Below are 15,441 nucleotides of genomic sequence, written 5' to 3'. Positions count from 1 at the left end.
TTCAGTGTAGTTAATAAGTTAAAATGTTGTAGACTTGTAGGGAAAGGTTTATTGTTAGACAAAATTCACCTTCCCATCTAATGATATTATTATACAGAAGAAAAAAAAAAATCTCATGGGAACAAAGTGGATGAGTCAAGATTGTATTCTGAGTAAGGGAGAAATAATTTTTTTAATGAAGCATGAAGTCAAAAATGATGGAGGAAATGAATCTGAAGCAAAAGACTGATAACACTGGTCAAGCAAATAGCAAGAGAGTTCAAGGGTAAGAATCTGGAGAAATTCTATGATACAAATATATAGAGAGGAAGGAAACCATTTACACAAGCCTGAAATGGAAGCTGAAAACGGAGAGGATGATGTTCAAGGTCAAGTTAGACACTCCAAATCTTGTTAATTAATGATAACTGAATATGGGTATGACTGACAACTGCAGTGAAGAAACTGGTACCCAGTATACCACACACTACAAATATAGATAGATAGGTAGATACGTAGATAGATAGATAGACAGATAAGTGTGCTACACATGACAGATATTTAAGAATTTATGTAAGTTGCAAGGACATTAAATAAAATGGTTAACTGAAGTTAAATATAAACTCCCAGTGACTTTTTCCTTTGTCCAACCTTAAACATTTCTATGACATGAGTTCTGAGAGGCAAATGAGTTGAAAAGCACATGTTGTAGGCTGAATAACGCCCCCTACCAAAGGTGACTATGTAGGAATTGGATGAGGAAAATGTCCTGCAAGAGTTTTAGGGAAGACGAATACTCACAATCGGAGACATGAGCAAAGGGCAAACTTGGTGAGCTGAGCACCAAGTCCTGGAGGATGCTCCAAATGAGAGAGAGCAGTAGATGGCAACTTTCAAAACAGAAACCTTTGCCATAAAGAGAATTGTATGTGAGGATTGTGTACCTAATCTTGAAAAAAAAAATTAAATAGCATTTCTGAGGTCTACCTGGTAAGATATTTCCATCTAAGAAGAATTCATAAGCAATTTTCCTTGTATTTCTTAAACTTATTTTTCCCAACCTGGAGACCATTTTTGTTCTAGACTTTGCAACCCACTTGGCTCACCTCGTATACTTAGAAAAATTGTCTCACTTCCTTCTGAGCAAGTAGTTTGAATGTCAGTTCTAGTTTTTGTGTAATTGAAAAGGTTTTTACAAGTTCAGTTAGAAAGTACAATGAGTGGCGAATACTAGCCTCCTAAAAAACTAAGCAAACAGTGAATTGCACTTCCAAAAATGATGGATTGAGCCATGGATCAAAGAAAAGGTGTGTGTTTTCATTTGTGTAATAGGAGAAGCTAGGTAAGGAGAGAATTGAGTTGGGGAAAACTGAATTTCTTATAATGGGTTCTGTATGTTATTCTTGACAGATCCCATTTTGATTGAAGAGTCTGCTTGGTTCTGGAAAGCACACCACCTGTTCCACATTGAGGCATATTCTGCCTGCAGTCAACCTTGCACCACATATGTACACACACACATTGAGACAGAAAACACATGTATCCCTGCTACATCATGCAGCTTTGGTGGCACCTATGGGTTTCTCTGTGCATACTCCCTAGATTAATAGCTAACCTGCCAACAGTGAGTAGTTGACTCGTTACATAATTCAAGTCCAGATTTCTGGAGATTACAGATTGCCTTGACTAACACCAATGTGGTCAGTATATAGCAGCACAATTTCCATTCTGATGGTTTTTCAGAACTTTTATCCCACCTCTCTCTCACTGTATTGCCATGGGGCAGTGATGGGAGAGCTCCGTGGGATGAAGGAAAAGGAGGAATTAACCAGCATTTTGCAAATGTCAGTAATTTATGATAGCCTCTATCATGATTTATACCAAAGTCATGCACCATTAATACAATTATTTAATTGTATTATCCTTCAAATTGACTTGCTATATTTACTTGGCCTCATCCTAAGCAAATAACAACCATGGTAACACAGATTTAAGGGATGAATAACTTTTTAAATGCTCATTCAAGTCCATAACTGATGGAACAACAAAAAAAATTGTTCACTCATGACCTAAAATCATCTTATGTGCCTAAGTCACACTTTGGGAAATTCACATCTAATAGAAAGCCCAGCTGAGAGCTGCTAGAATTTCAGACTGAGCCCAAAATACCCTAGCTTGAGCTGGATGAAAAGGCAGGAGTGGAGAATTCTCATTGCAGACTCACCCTTCTCATCTAAATACACCATCATTTCCCTCCACTTTTCCACATCTTTACTACTAGCAGATACCATTCAAGTACCGGCAGCTGTTAGAAGAAACTGAAAAGGAGAAGAAATAGAAATTTAAAAAAGAAAACATATCTGACAACTGAAATGGAATCTGCTTGGTTTTCTGCTGTTCTTGCATTTTGTAGGTTGAAAGGCTACTATCAAAATATTGTGGTTATAAAGACATCATAATTATAAGATCTTGAATCATGTTTGTTGTCACTCCATGCCTTTGCCTTTGTCTTTCTTTTAATCTCCTCAAGGTACCATAATTATGTTTTCAGTGCGGGTCAATTATCTCTGAACTAAAAAGCAACTTACCATCATTACCTCTGATTATTCTTCCCTTTTCTTTGATCCTATTTTGTTCAGCAACCAAAATTTTGTGTTTATTCAACCCTTCTCTTCCCTGGTTGCCTTGTTGGCAGAGCTGAGATACAGTAGAAAATCATTCCCCTGTCATTTCCAATATTACCCTTTCTCTTCATCCCACTTTTCAAATATTTTTGGTGCCTGCACATTATCAAAATATGTTCAAATGATCTTATTACCAATGTAGCTCCTGGCTAACGCTGTCGTTTTAGTCACAGTGTCCCTTTCATCTTTTTCTTCCCAACCCTAACTACGTTTACTAAATCAAAATTAGTGTACAAAGGCCCATTTAAACAGCATTAATATGTTAAAAAGTGACTGCATCCTATTTTCAATAATCCTGAGATTAGTGGACCTCAAGGCTTATGTGACACAGAAAATTAACGAGGCTGGGTTGGAGCAATGATCCATGAATCATGAAGGACCTCTCCACTATGGTTACAAAAACTAATGAAATTAACATTTCTTTTGGTTGGAAAAGGAAGAAAGTGAGAAAGGGGTTGAGAGAAATGATCTTAAGAAATAATATAAGACATAATACTTGCAAAATAGAAATACACAGGTTTTATTGGTTAGGTTTTTTTTGACAGTTGTCCAGAGGAGTAAAAAGACTAAGAAGCAAAGTGATGTGTTTGCTTTCTCTTTGTGGAAATGGGATGCATAAAACGGATGAGGGAAGCACAGCCACAGATACATTCTTTGGGGCAGTCTTCCTGATTCCGTGCCATCAGGCCTCATGATGATTTTTCTTGCCCCATATTGACAAGCTGACTTCCCAGAAATCCCTGCAGTGAGTCAGAAGAACATTCTTGATGCTTGGTATCCAAATGCACTGTGCAGCCAAGTAAAAGTGGGAGAAGGGGATTCCCAGGAGAAACTTCCTCCAAGTCCCTCTGACCAGAGCTCTGTATGTAATCAAATTTTCACTCCTACCATATCTCAGTGCCCGCTCTGCATCTTATGAGGTGCTTTTCCTATGCTGATTATTCCCCTCTATTTCTCATTGCTCTGAATCAACAGTGAGGGGGAAAAATCTTAGAATCTTAGAAATATAGCCCACTGTGGCAACTATTTAGCAAATAAGTACAACTAGATGTGTTGCAGACACCACATAGAGAGAATCCTCTAAGTCTTTGTTCTATATAACTCAGATCTGGGGCATGGAATGGGAAGACTGTGGTACTGGAACGAAACTGAATTACTTGATATTTTAGAAGAACTGCACTATTTTCAAGAAGAATAACTTTTAAATGATTGAGGCCATCATGATGGGAATAGCACATGATCAGAGATCAGGATCCCAAGATAAGATTCTCATACTGCCCTGCACCCAGCTGAGGGATTTTGAAATCACATAAGCTCTATGAGTATGAGGGTTCCAACTCCATCAGAGGGTTTCTGTGAGGATCCACTGAAGTAATACATGTGAAATGTCCAGAATTAAAAATAATGTACAAATACAAGATGCTTCCTATAAACTAAATGTTTGTGGTTCCCTAAAATTCATATATTGAAACTTTAATCTCCAACATGATGGAATTAAGAGGTGGGGCCTTGCTTGCTTCAGGAGGATGGAACCCTGATGAAGGGATTAGCATCCTTATAAGAGAGTGAGAGAGCTTCCTTACTCTCTTCTCTCTGCCCTGTGCAGATACAATGAGAATATGGTGGTCTGTAAACCAGTAAGAGGTCCCAAACCAAGAACCCGACCAGGCTGGCACCCTGATCTCAGACTTCCAGCCTTCAGAACTGGGAGAAATAACTGTTTACTGTTTAAAACAATTGGACTAAGACAATGCTTTTCAATAACCCATTTTACATTTTCCTACTCTCTACATGGCAGAGGGAGAAAGCCCTGTTATGAATTTCATGCATGTGACACTCATCCAGGTTTTCTCACATATCTTTTCTCATTTAAACCTTAAAACACCCCTAGGAGAATTACATTAATATCCTGATTTGATAGCTAAATAAAATGAGGCTCCCAGAGGATTAATAATCTTCCCACTTTTGTGAATTTCATGTATTTACTCACTCAACAAATATTACGTGCTAGATATTGTTCTAGAGCAGAGATTGGCAAGCTATAGGTCACAGGGTAAATCCTGCCCAATGCGTATTTTTGCAAATAAAATTTTATCAGGCCATAGCCACACCCAGTCTATGGCTGCTTTCATACTATTGATACAATGGTAAAATTAAATAGCAGCAACAAAGACCATATGGACCATATAGCATAAAATATTTTCTCCCTGGCCCTTTGTAGAACGAATTTGCTTCCTACTATTGTAGAAGCTTAGGATACAGCAGTGGTAAAAATAGGAAAAACAAAAAACCAAAGAAATAACCCCGCCCTCATGGTGCTTACATTCTAATGGGAGAAGACTGTCAATATGCTTAAGTAAAAAGTTAATCACATAGTTAGAAAGTTAAGTGTCATGGGAGAGATTAATCAGGGTAAAGGGAAAGGGGCATGTTTAAGTGGAGGAGTTTCACATTCTGAAAAGGTGTTTTGGGTAGTTCTTACAGAGTTAAGGGTAACGAGCAGTTGACTTGGGGCTTTAGAGGCATTGTAAGAACTTCGGGTTTTACTCAGTAAAATAGGAAACCACTGACATTATTTAAATGGAGAAATGTCATGATCTGATTTGGTTTTTAAAGTCTCTCTCCTACTGTTCTGTTGAAAATGAAGTGTAGTAGGACATGATCAAAGCAGGGAGATGAGTTAGTAGGCTTTTGTAATACAGTAGGCAAGAGATGATGACTGTAGCATTGGAAATAATGAGAAATAATTGACTTCTTGGAATATTTTGGAAGTAGAGGAACAGGATTTGCTGATGGATTAGATGAGAGGAAAGGAGTCAAGGACGACCACCCCCACTGCCAGGTTTTTGGCCTGAGCTGGAACACCAGAGCTACTATCATCTGAAGGCTGGGGCTGAAGCAGATTTGAAGAGGGGGGTAGTTTCCCAGGGTGACTGTAACAAAGTGTCACAAACTTGATGGTTTAAACCAACAGAAATTAGTATCTCTCATAGTTCTAGAGCACAGAAGTCCAAAATCAAAGTGTCAGCAGGATCGTACTCCCTCCCAAGCTCTAGGGGAGCATCTTCCCTTGCCTTTTCAGCTTCTGGTGGCATTTCTTGGCTTAGAGCTGTATGACCACAATCTCTGCCTCTGTCTTCACAAGACCTTCTCCTCCTCTGTGTATCTTCTCTTCTGTCTCTTATAAGAACACTTGTCATTAGATTTAGGACCTACCTGGATAACCCAGAATATCTCATCTCAAGATCCTTAACCTAATTACATCTGCAAAGTTCCTTTTCCAAATAAAGTCATATTCACAGATTCCAGGTAGAAATATCTTTTGGGAAGGGCACCATTCAACCCTCCACAAAGGGAAAACCAGAGTTCTATTTTTACATGTTAAATATGAGACTCGTCTGAATTTATTGAGTGGAGATGTTGAGTAAACAATCACATGATGGTGGAAGCCAAGAGTTCAACCACTCTTTCCTCTAACCTTGCTTGCTCAGATGTCACAGGAGTCTCTCCTATACAATCGAGTAATTGACAAAATGGTCCTTGATATAAAGTAATTTGCCCTGGCTGGGCCATTCCCAACGTTGTTGCCCTTAGATACAACCCAAAGAGCCTTCTGCTTCATCTTTTAAAAAGTGGTATGGATTTGACCAAGCAAGATGAGATTCTTGGGGGTAGAAGGAAAGCAACACTGCTTGTTTTCCTTTAGTGATGAGATCAAGCTTAGCAAAGTACAAAAGGCCCTAATGAATGCAATGGTTCGATTGTCCCTGGTTCCTGCATTGTGAAACACTGCAAATATTTACAAGCTGGAGTTAAGAATCCAACCAATAGTTCAGAACAGCAACTTTCTCTACTCTACAAAGAATAAATGGCTTTGCTAGCAGCGTTTTCTAACTCATGGAGCTAACTAGCTGAGAAGGAATTTGAGCATTATACCACTTAATAGTGACTCAACATACATATTCTACCAAATCAAAACCTTCAAAGCTCAATATATTAATGAGCTCCTGGAGTGTCTGGAGACCTCTTGCTGGTCAGATAAATGATCAATCAAAGCACTTTCTCTTTAATTTAAAGTGAAAATTGATGTTCTCTGGTCTCAAGTGTAATCATGTTAATTTATTGGGAAATATATAAGGAATTGCCAAAAGTAGGAATGATCCAATTATTGGTTTAAATAAGTTTGGGTTTCCTTGTTTTTGTCAGTCTGATTCATGAAGTATTTTCACTTTCAGACAATCAAAAATTATTTATATAGGTTTGGGCCTTATTAATGTAGCTAAAAAGGCCCAGGGGTAAAATTAAAGCCCTTTTCTAAAAAATAGTGAAATTGATATACTAAAAATCTAATTTAAACATTAACATTTGAGTCAAAGCTACTTTTAATAAGTCACAGAAAGTGGATGCCTTGGGACAGGATAATGCTAGAGAATGCTTCTCAAATGTGGCTTTTTTCCTCCAAAAGGTTTCTGGCTCCATTTTTTTCAGAATCTGCCAGGACAGAAAATATCCTGATCTCATGGTTTGTTCAATGACATAATTGAGTGAGTAGCTTCCCTAAGCTTCTATCAAGTAGGGAACGTTAGGAAATCATTTGTCTCAACTTGGGCACCAAAGGTGCATCTAAATGACTCTGTTACCTTATTCTTTCAGGACAGAAATGAAAATAATTGGAGAGGACTCACATGTTGGGCCTTTTCTCTTACAGAAAGAGGAGAAAGCAACATGCCTTGCCTCATTGTCACTACCCCTTGTTCTAAGGGAGATAGTGGTGTGAAGTTTTTTAAAATAATAGCCTTTGGCATTAGGAGTACATTTGTATCCATTTTGCAATTTGTCTCTTCTGTGACTTTTGGCAAGTCACTTAACCTTTCTAAACCTCATATCTTCTACATAGAAAAGAGATAAAAAATAGTACATATTTCATAAGGCTGTCAGTAGAGTTAAAAGTAAAAAATACAACACATTGCCTAGCACAAGGTAAGCAGTATTAACTGTAGCTATAATTATTATTATTATCTGAATACTCAAAGAAGCATTGAAGTGAAGTGTTAACAATTTCACATCTTTCTGTCTGAGCCAAATGTCCTTTGATTAAATCTTAGACCCAATCACACCAAATAAGAGACTTTGATGAAAGGACAATTCTGCTGAAAATGTGATGAGAAGTTTGCACTCTTATTAGTGAAAGTAGAAAACTTGTTTTTATTCATTTTTGCGATTTGGCTGTGGATCCAAAGGCCCTAGGGCACCTGGCACAAAGAACTAGAAGTTATTATTAAAAACTGAACATTTTTGATGAACCTAATAGCCAGAGGCAGATCAAGTCCACATAGCATGAACCTAATAGCCAAAGGCAGATCAAGTCCACATAGCATGAAGCATAAAAGTAGGGCAATGAGAAAATCAGGGCTGAGATAATATTCAAGCCTCAGACCTCTGGCAATAAATAATGGAATGGGTCAGAGTGAGTGAGAAACAAACCAAGCCAGCATAAATGCTGATTTGGGCTCTTTTTAGGAAGAAAATGTGCACCAGTGTTCATTGATCTTGAAGTTGTTCCTGTCACTGGGAAGTCATAGGCTAATTATACCTGATTTAAGATCCCACCTAGATAGGCAGTTTTGCCAGATTCCACTCATTGTTAATTTCCTACTCCATCATCTATTATAAAAGAATCTTTGTCTTCAAATAAAAAAAGCTCTCACTTCTACCCTTTGGAATGTCTTGCCAGCTTAGCCCCATAATTTGCTCTAAGGTGGAGCTCACCTTCCTCTACCTAAAGGGGCATTCACTGCCTTACTGGAATAACCTTACCAAGAGTTAAAAGGCAGTCTTTAAAGCCTATTAAGAGATAAGAGAAGTGAGAACTGTGTACACAGACGTGTACACATATATGTTGATTGGTGAGGGAGTCTCAAAGCGATCTCAAATCCTGAGGGCGAGCCTGGGGGACATGACCTCCAAACAGCCACTCAGTAACAATAAGCAACCATTCATTCATTCCCTTAGCAAAATTCTGAATTCAAATTTAATATGAATTTAGTTAATTCATATTACTGGAATGCCTACTTTTGCCAAATGTCGGGGTGGACAGGGAAAATTAGGAGGTTATAATAATCCAAGTGAATGACAATATTGTTTTAAATAAAATAGGTAGTAAAGAAGGTCTTGAGAAATGATTGGATTCAGGAGATGTTTTGAAGGTACCACTGAAAGAATTTTACAAGAGAAAGAGGAAACTCGAGTTGAATCCAAGATTATTGGCTCGGGTGACTGGGATGGAGCTGCCAGTCACTAAGATAACCCTGTGGGAGGAGCAGATTGGGAGCTTAGAAATCAAGAGTTATGTTTTAGCCATATTAAGTCTGAGATGACAACTTTACATCAAGGGGGATGTGTTGAGTAGGCAGTTGGATGTATGAGAATGATTTCGGGAGAGGCATGTGGGTTGTAGATATAAATTTAGGAGTTTTCAGAGTTCACATGGCTTTTAAAACCCTGAAACTGGGAGAGAGAGCTTAGGGAGAGAGTATAGAACCAGAGGAGAAGAGGTCTGAAGAATGGGCTTCAGGGAGATGAGGAAGAACAAACAGAGGAGATTGAGGAAGGGTAACAAGCAAAATAGAAGGAAAACACAGTCAGGGAACTTCCTGGAAGTAAAGTGAAGAAAGTGTTTCAAGAAGAAGAGAATGATCAACTCTTCCTAACGTTGTTGATAGACCTAATAGGATGAGGGATAATAATCACCTACTGGATTTGGCACCATGGTGATCATCAAGGACTATAGAATTGCTCTTTCAGTGGAAGAGGGAACAAAACACCAATTAATATGGATTCAAAAGAGACTGAGAGTAGAGGAAATGGAAACAGCAAATATAGACATCTGGTTTTGAGGAATTTCTCTATAAAGGGGAGAAAACCCTGACAAAGGAATCAAACCACTGGCTAGTTTCCTGAATCATAGGGTGATTCAGTATCCCATTAAGTTCCAGAGCAAAATTCAAGTTGGCAACACTCTAAAGATCAAATGTTCAACCCCACTGGGATGGTGGAAGAGTATAGAGATAAGGAAGTGAGCCCTCAGAAAGGTTTCAGTCAAGCAGGGGAGATATTTAGGATGTCAGGGTCAGAAAAAAATCTAATTGCTTTTAATCCTTGAAACAACCTATTGCTTCCACTTAGCAGACCCTCAGCATCTGACTATTTAACAATGGGAGATTTTTGAACATTTGTAAGTCACTCTGAAGGTTCAAGATGTGTGGCTATTTGCAGTTTTTCTGAGGAGAAGGCTGGAAAGTGTGTACTGTCAGTCTGGTGGGGGGGAAAGGACCACTTAGCCCCACCTCCCAGCAATTGCATCTCACTCAGCTTTATGGTTATCAACTAACTGCCATGTGAGTGACAATATGTGTCAAAAGTCTCAAGTAGGTTAGTTAAGATTTTTCTTCATACTTTACAAAAAAGAAAATATGCCATTAAAATTTCCTATTAGAGTAACAGTATATTAAATGGAACTTTTGCTATTTCAGGATTTTGGCTGAAACTCTAACACAGAAAACAATAAAACATATTCTTAGATTATTTTTTCTCCCTGCAGAGCTAAATATCAAAGCACCACCATGAATGACACAATGGACTAGGAAATTAATGAAGAATTGACTGATTCAGGAGAGACAAGTGGTAATAGTTTCCATTCAACCTCAGAAGACAACATACCTAACTTATAAACACAGAAAAATCTAGCCAATATACACATAATCATACAAGTTACTATATTTATTTTCAGAATCAGAACCACTTAGTGGCAAAACAACAGATTTTCATGATATATATCCCTTGGGTTATGCAAAGAAAATTAAATCCAAACACAGACTTACAAGACATGGTTTGTAAGAAAAGAAAAATGGTCCAAGCGTGCAGCAAAACATAAAAACACACAAAAATAAGAATATAGTAGAGAGTCAGGGGAGCTGAAAAGTTGAATTTGGTATGGGATTTTGGAATTTAAACTAATTAAAGACCCTGAAATGGCTTGATCTGTGGCAATTTTACAAATTTTTAGCAGATAATTATTGTACATAAGATGAATCCATGCTGTGCTAAAACATAAACACATCAAATCAGTGACTATGAAACCTTCCATCATCTTCTGCTTCTGTCTTATAAGACTAGAAATTCAAATAGTTATTGAATAGAATTGGTCGAAGAATTTTCATACAAGTGAAGAATTCTTTTTCTTTCTCTTCCTACCCCCTTAGGAAAAGATTTGGAAGGGTGGTGTCTCCCCTCTATCATGCCAGGAGAAAGAAAGCTTAAAGATTAAGTTCATATCAGAAAAGAAGTGAGGTTAATACTAGTTTAATGCCCTTTGAGCAAGAAAAAATCATAGGCCTGTCCCAAGTCTCTGTGGAGCCAAAGTGAAGCTATGGGGAGAGATATTTGAAGAGTCTGCTATGTATCCCCAGGAGTTTGTGGGCACAAATGAACACAAATAGTAGTCACTGGGGAAATCTGAAGGTGAGAGACTGGCTGGATCAGCCTTTGTCTACACATTTAAAAAAGGGTTATTAGAATTTGGGAGACTGCTCTTCCATGATTTAGCAGGATAAGGATGTATGTCCTAGGGGCCAAGTAACCCTGTTTGAATTGTCTTGTGGGGCTTCTACCAAAGAGGATGCCCTGCTGGCACAGGACAAGCAAGCGGTAAGAAGCTATAGGGATTTCTGCTACAGGAAAAAGCTTTTGGGGGGTATCAGCAGGTCCAGCCAGAGGATGCATCCATATCAGGGGCCTGTCCATGAGAGATGTGCCCATAGGGCCCTTTGGAGAACTCATTGATACACCCACAGAAGAGCCAATATCTGGATGCCTGTCATGAGACAGTGCATGTACAACCACAAGAGAAATACAAACAACTAAAAAAAAACACTTTTCTCCTACCATCTAGAACCCTCCTTTTGTCCTGATCTCAGAAGAACCAGAAAAAGGGGGAGGATATGTGAAAGTTCCAGAGGAATAGTGACACAACCATCCATGCCAATTTTTACCTCTGAGTAAAAATTGCTCAGAATGCTCTAGCATTCTGAGATATTGCCTTCATAAAGGAGAGAAAGTATTGCACGTCATGAGAGACATGGATATAAGGCTCTGAGAATGCAAAGGTTAGATTACAAGTTACTCACCTCTTACTGGAGTGCTCTTTTGTGATTTTAATAGAAGTAATGAGGACCAAATTGTGAGGCAATGTGACACTGTGTTCAACAGCCCACTCCCCATTAGATTAAATGTCACCTAATTGGAAAAGCAGGCTTCAACACAACTGGAGCAGTGGAGGAAAGCTTAGTCAATCTAAGCAGATTCTTATAACTCTAGATATTGATTATAGATTACAAAATCATTGATAAATTGTACTACACATCTAGGTTTATTGAGTATTTCCCAAAAAAGGTGTGGAGAAATGGGAAGTCAGTGACAACCATTATACAATACTTCAAAGGGGTGACCATGTTGTCATTAACTGCCATGACAACATCTATTATTCTTCAAATCCATCCACACCCAGATGGCTTATTTTTCTTCAGATTGTTGAGACTCAGTGAGGCCAAGCAATGAGACTAGTTCACTTTTTTGGAACTTTAAACTTCCAATGTAGAGGAGCTATTTGTAATTTTCAGTTAATACTAATGGTGATTACGATTGTATATTCAACAACAGATCTGATATTTGTTTATTTCTTAAGTGAGTGCCATCCACAGACATCCATTCACCAAGCATTTGCTAAGAACTTATATTGTTCTTCAATTCTGCTAACAATCAGGGACTCTGTGAAAGATATAGTCCCTGTGTGACTTCAAAAGACTCCTGCCTAATTGGAGAGTCTAACAAGGAAATTGTAAGTATGATACATTGTGTTGAGTGGTATATAAAGATATGTAAACAATACCCAACATGTACCAATTACTTCCCATGTATCTGTGAGGTAGTGATATCAAGCTATCTATCAAAGATTCATGCTCCTCTTCTGAAGGGAAGAGTTACTGCTGGGAAGAAGCTGCCCACATAGGTACTACATTTCGCAGTCACAGTCAAATATAAGGAAGACCATATGGAATGTGAGCAAAAGTGATGTTTTTCTGATATTCTCCATTAACGCTTTTCCTCTCCAGGCATATATCCCACCACTGCCACCTGAAATAGATGATAGATAGATAGATAGATAAATAGATAGATAGATAGATAGATAGATAGATAGATAGATAGATATAGATAGATAGGTCAGATAGATAATAGATCACCCAGTAAAAACTTAAAAGTTACATGTTGATGATGGCAGAGCCTCCATCAGCCTGGGCCCCTGAATTACTGTGTGGAGTACCCTCTCTCATTTATGGAATGAAAAATAAACTTCTATGTTGTAAAACAACAGAGATTTGGGGAGTTGCCAGCTAAGCGGCTACTTTGTCATTACTAATATACCCAAAGTGCTAGTTAAAAATTCCTGATATGATTAATCCTTTAAATCAACAACAACAACTTTATGAAATGGTTATTATAATTATCCAGATTTTTTCAGTGAGGAAACTGAGGCCCAGAGCTGAGATGCCATTTGTTCAAGGTCACAGAGGTAGTAAGTAGTGAAGGCAGTTTATTAGTGACTAATAATAAAGAATAGAGTCATTTTGGGCTTTGACCTTGAAGAGGTTTCCATCTCAAGGTACAGATGATATAGATGTGAAATTCCTAAATATAAAAAATCAAAAGTCTGAACAAGAAACAAAATCTCATCTGCATATTTCCAGAATGAATCTCCATAAATAATTTGAAAATGCAATAATAATTCAATGATAAAAAGTTAAAATAATTTAAAAATACATGGCTTGGAAAAATTAATTCAGAAGCAATTAATGGTAGAAAAATATATATGTTTGGATTAAGAGAATATAAATTTAAAACAATATAATTTTCATGCTTTTTAAGAGTTTAACATCAAAAGTGTTTTATAATCAGTTTTAAATTCAATTTTATTCTTATAAAGTATTTTATACTAATTGAACCAACTACTGAATATTAAAATTTATTTATGGGTGTTTATAAAAACTTTATTATAGATGCTTATCTGACTCATTCAAAAAAATGGGGGACTTCCCTGGTGGCGCAGTGGTTGAGAGTCCGCCTGCCGATGCAGGGGACACGGGTTCGGGCCCCGATCTGGGAGGATCCCACATGCTGCGGAGCAGCTGGGCCCGTGAGCCATGGCTGCTGAGCCTGCGTGTCCGGAGCCTGTGCTCCGCAATGGGAGAGGCCACAACAGTGAGAGGCCCGTGTACCAGAAAAAAAAAAAAAAAAAAAAAAAAGTTGCTATGGGATATACATAGCACAGAATGCAGAAGAGAATCAATGGAAAATATAGAATGAGAATAATTTTTTTTAAAGCTATCCAAATAAAACCAAGAGAAACATTGCCTTTTGCTGTTTCCTACTTTTGGTTTAATCAATTCTTCTGTAAGAACAGAATAAAAGTTCATCCTTGAACCAAACTTTACATTATTTTTTGGTTGTTTCTTATATAAATGTGCATAGATTAACTCACTAGTAAACTGCATATATTTCTCATCCCATTCAGTAATTCTTCGTTAATCCTTTGCTGTGTTTTAATATACTGAGTTAATTACTGTTTAGATTTCATATAGGTATGCACGTGTGTGTGTGTGTGTGTGTGTGTATAATTGTTTTACAAAAACTTAATGTACGTGAGATAGAGCCCAAATGACAAGATTCTGCTGACAAAACTGGCAAAACCCCCAAAAAAGCAGATTTTGCAGAATTTTACCTTTACGCTTGTTCTTGTCTGGGCTGCAAAAGAAATTTGCAAAATTTTGAGAAACACTTCACTGGGAAAATCTAACCCAATGTCAGAAGACCTAGGCTCAAATCCAAGTCTTACCATTTATGAGCCTTACAATGAAGAGCCTTTCACTTGAACTTTAAATTTTAATCTTATTTACAAAAAAAAGTACCCCCCAAACTTATTTACTCAAAAAATATCTGTTGATGGTTAATTATGTACCAGTCTCCTAATTCTCAAGTGTTTGTCTTCAGGAAACTGATATCCTTGGCCAATCAAAACTAAGAACAGCCCGATTTTGATGAAAATGCACTGATTTCAGTGGCATCAGGAAAACAGTTCAGAAGTATAAAGGTTCTCCCCAATGTCTCAATGCACATTTCAACAAATAAAACAAACCTAACAAATATAAGAAGAGCAAGGACCATGCCTCCAACACTTTAACTAGTACCCACTATCTTTTAATATGTAAACCATTCTATGATGAAGGGAAGCCAGGATATAATGAAAAATGCAGAACGCTAAGGCATGTACAAGGAAATAAAAAGGGATATGTTGAGGCAATTCTGATGTCTCAGTTAACCACAGACGTTTGATCCTTATCCCTGTGCCTAATTATAGCTCAACATTCCTCCTTAATCCTCCCCAACAGCAGCATGGAGCATGGATTGCATGGGGTCAACAATGGGAACAGGGACACAAATTAGAAGGATGTATAGCAATCTCTGTATCCTAGGAACAACACATACTTCAAATTTCCCTAGAACACATTAAAATCAGCACATACTAGAACAAGCTAAAGAAACTTCAAAGTAAAAAAAAGAAAAAGACTTTATTAATAATGCAATAAACTTGAAATAAAAACAAAATTGCCAACCAAAAACTGAACTATTTAAAAATAGAAAAGACTTTTTAAGATAACAATTGGAC

This window comes from Hyperoodon ampullatus (genome assembly GCF_949752795.1).
Source record: "Hyperoodon ampullatus genome assembly, chromosome: 19".
NCBI lineage: Eukaryota > Metazoa > Chordata > Mammalia > Artiodactyla > Ziphiidae > Hyperoodon > Hyperoodon ampullatus.
The sequence above is the reverse complement of the archived record's forward strand: the minus strand, read 5'-3'. Positions refer to the sequence as shown.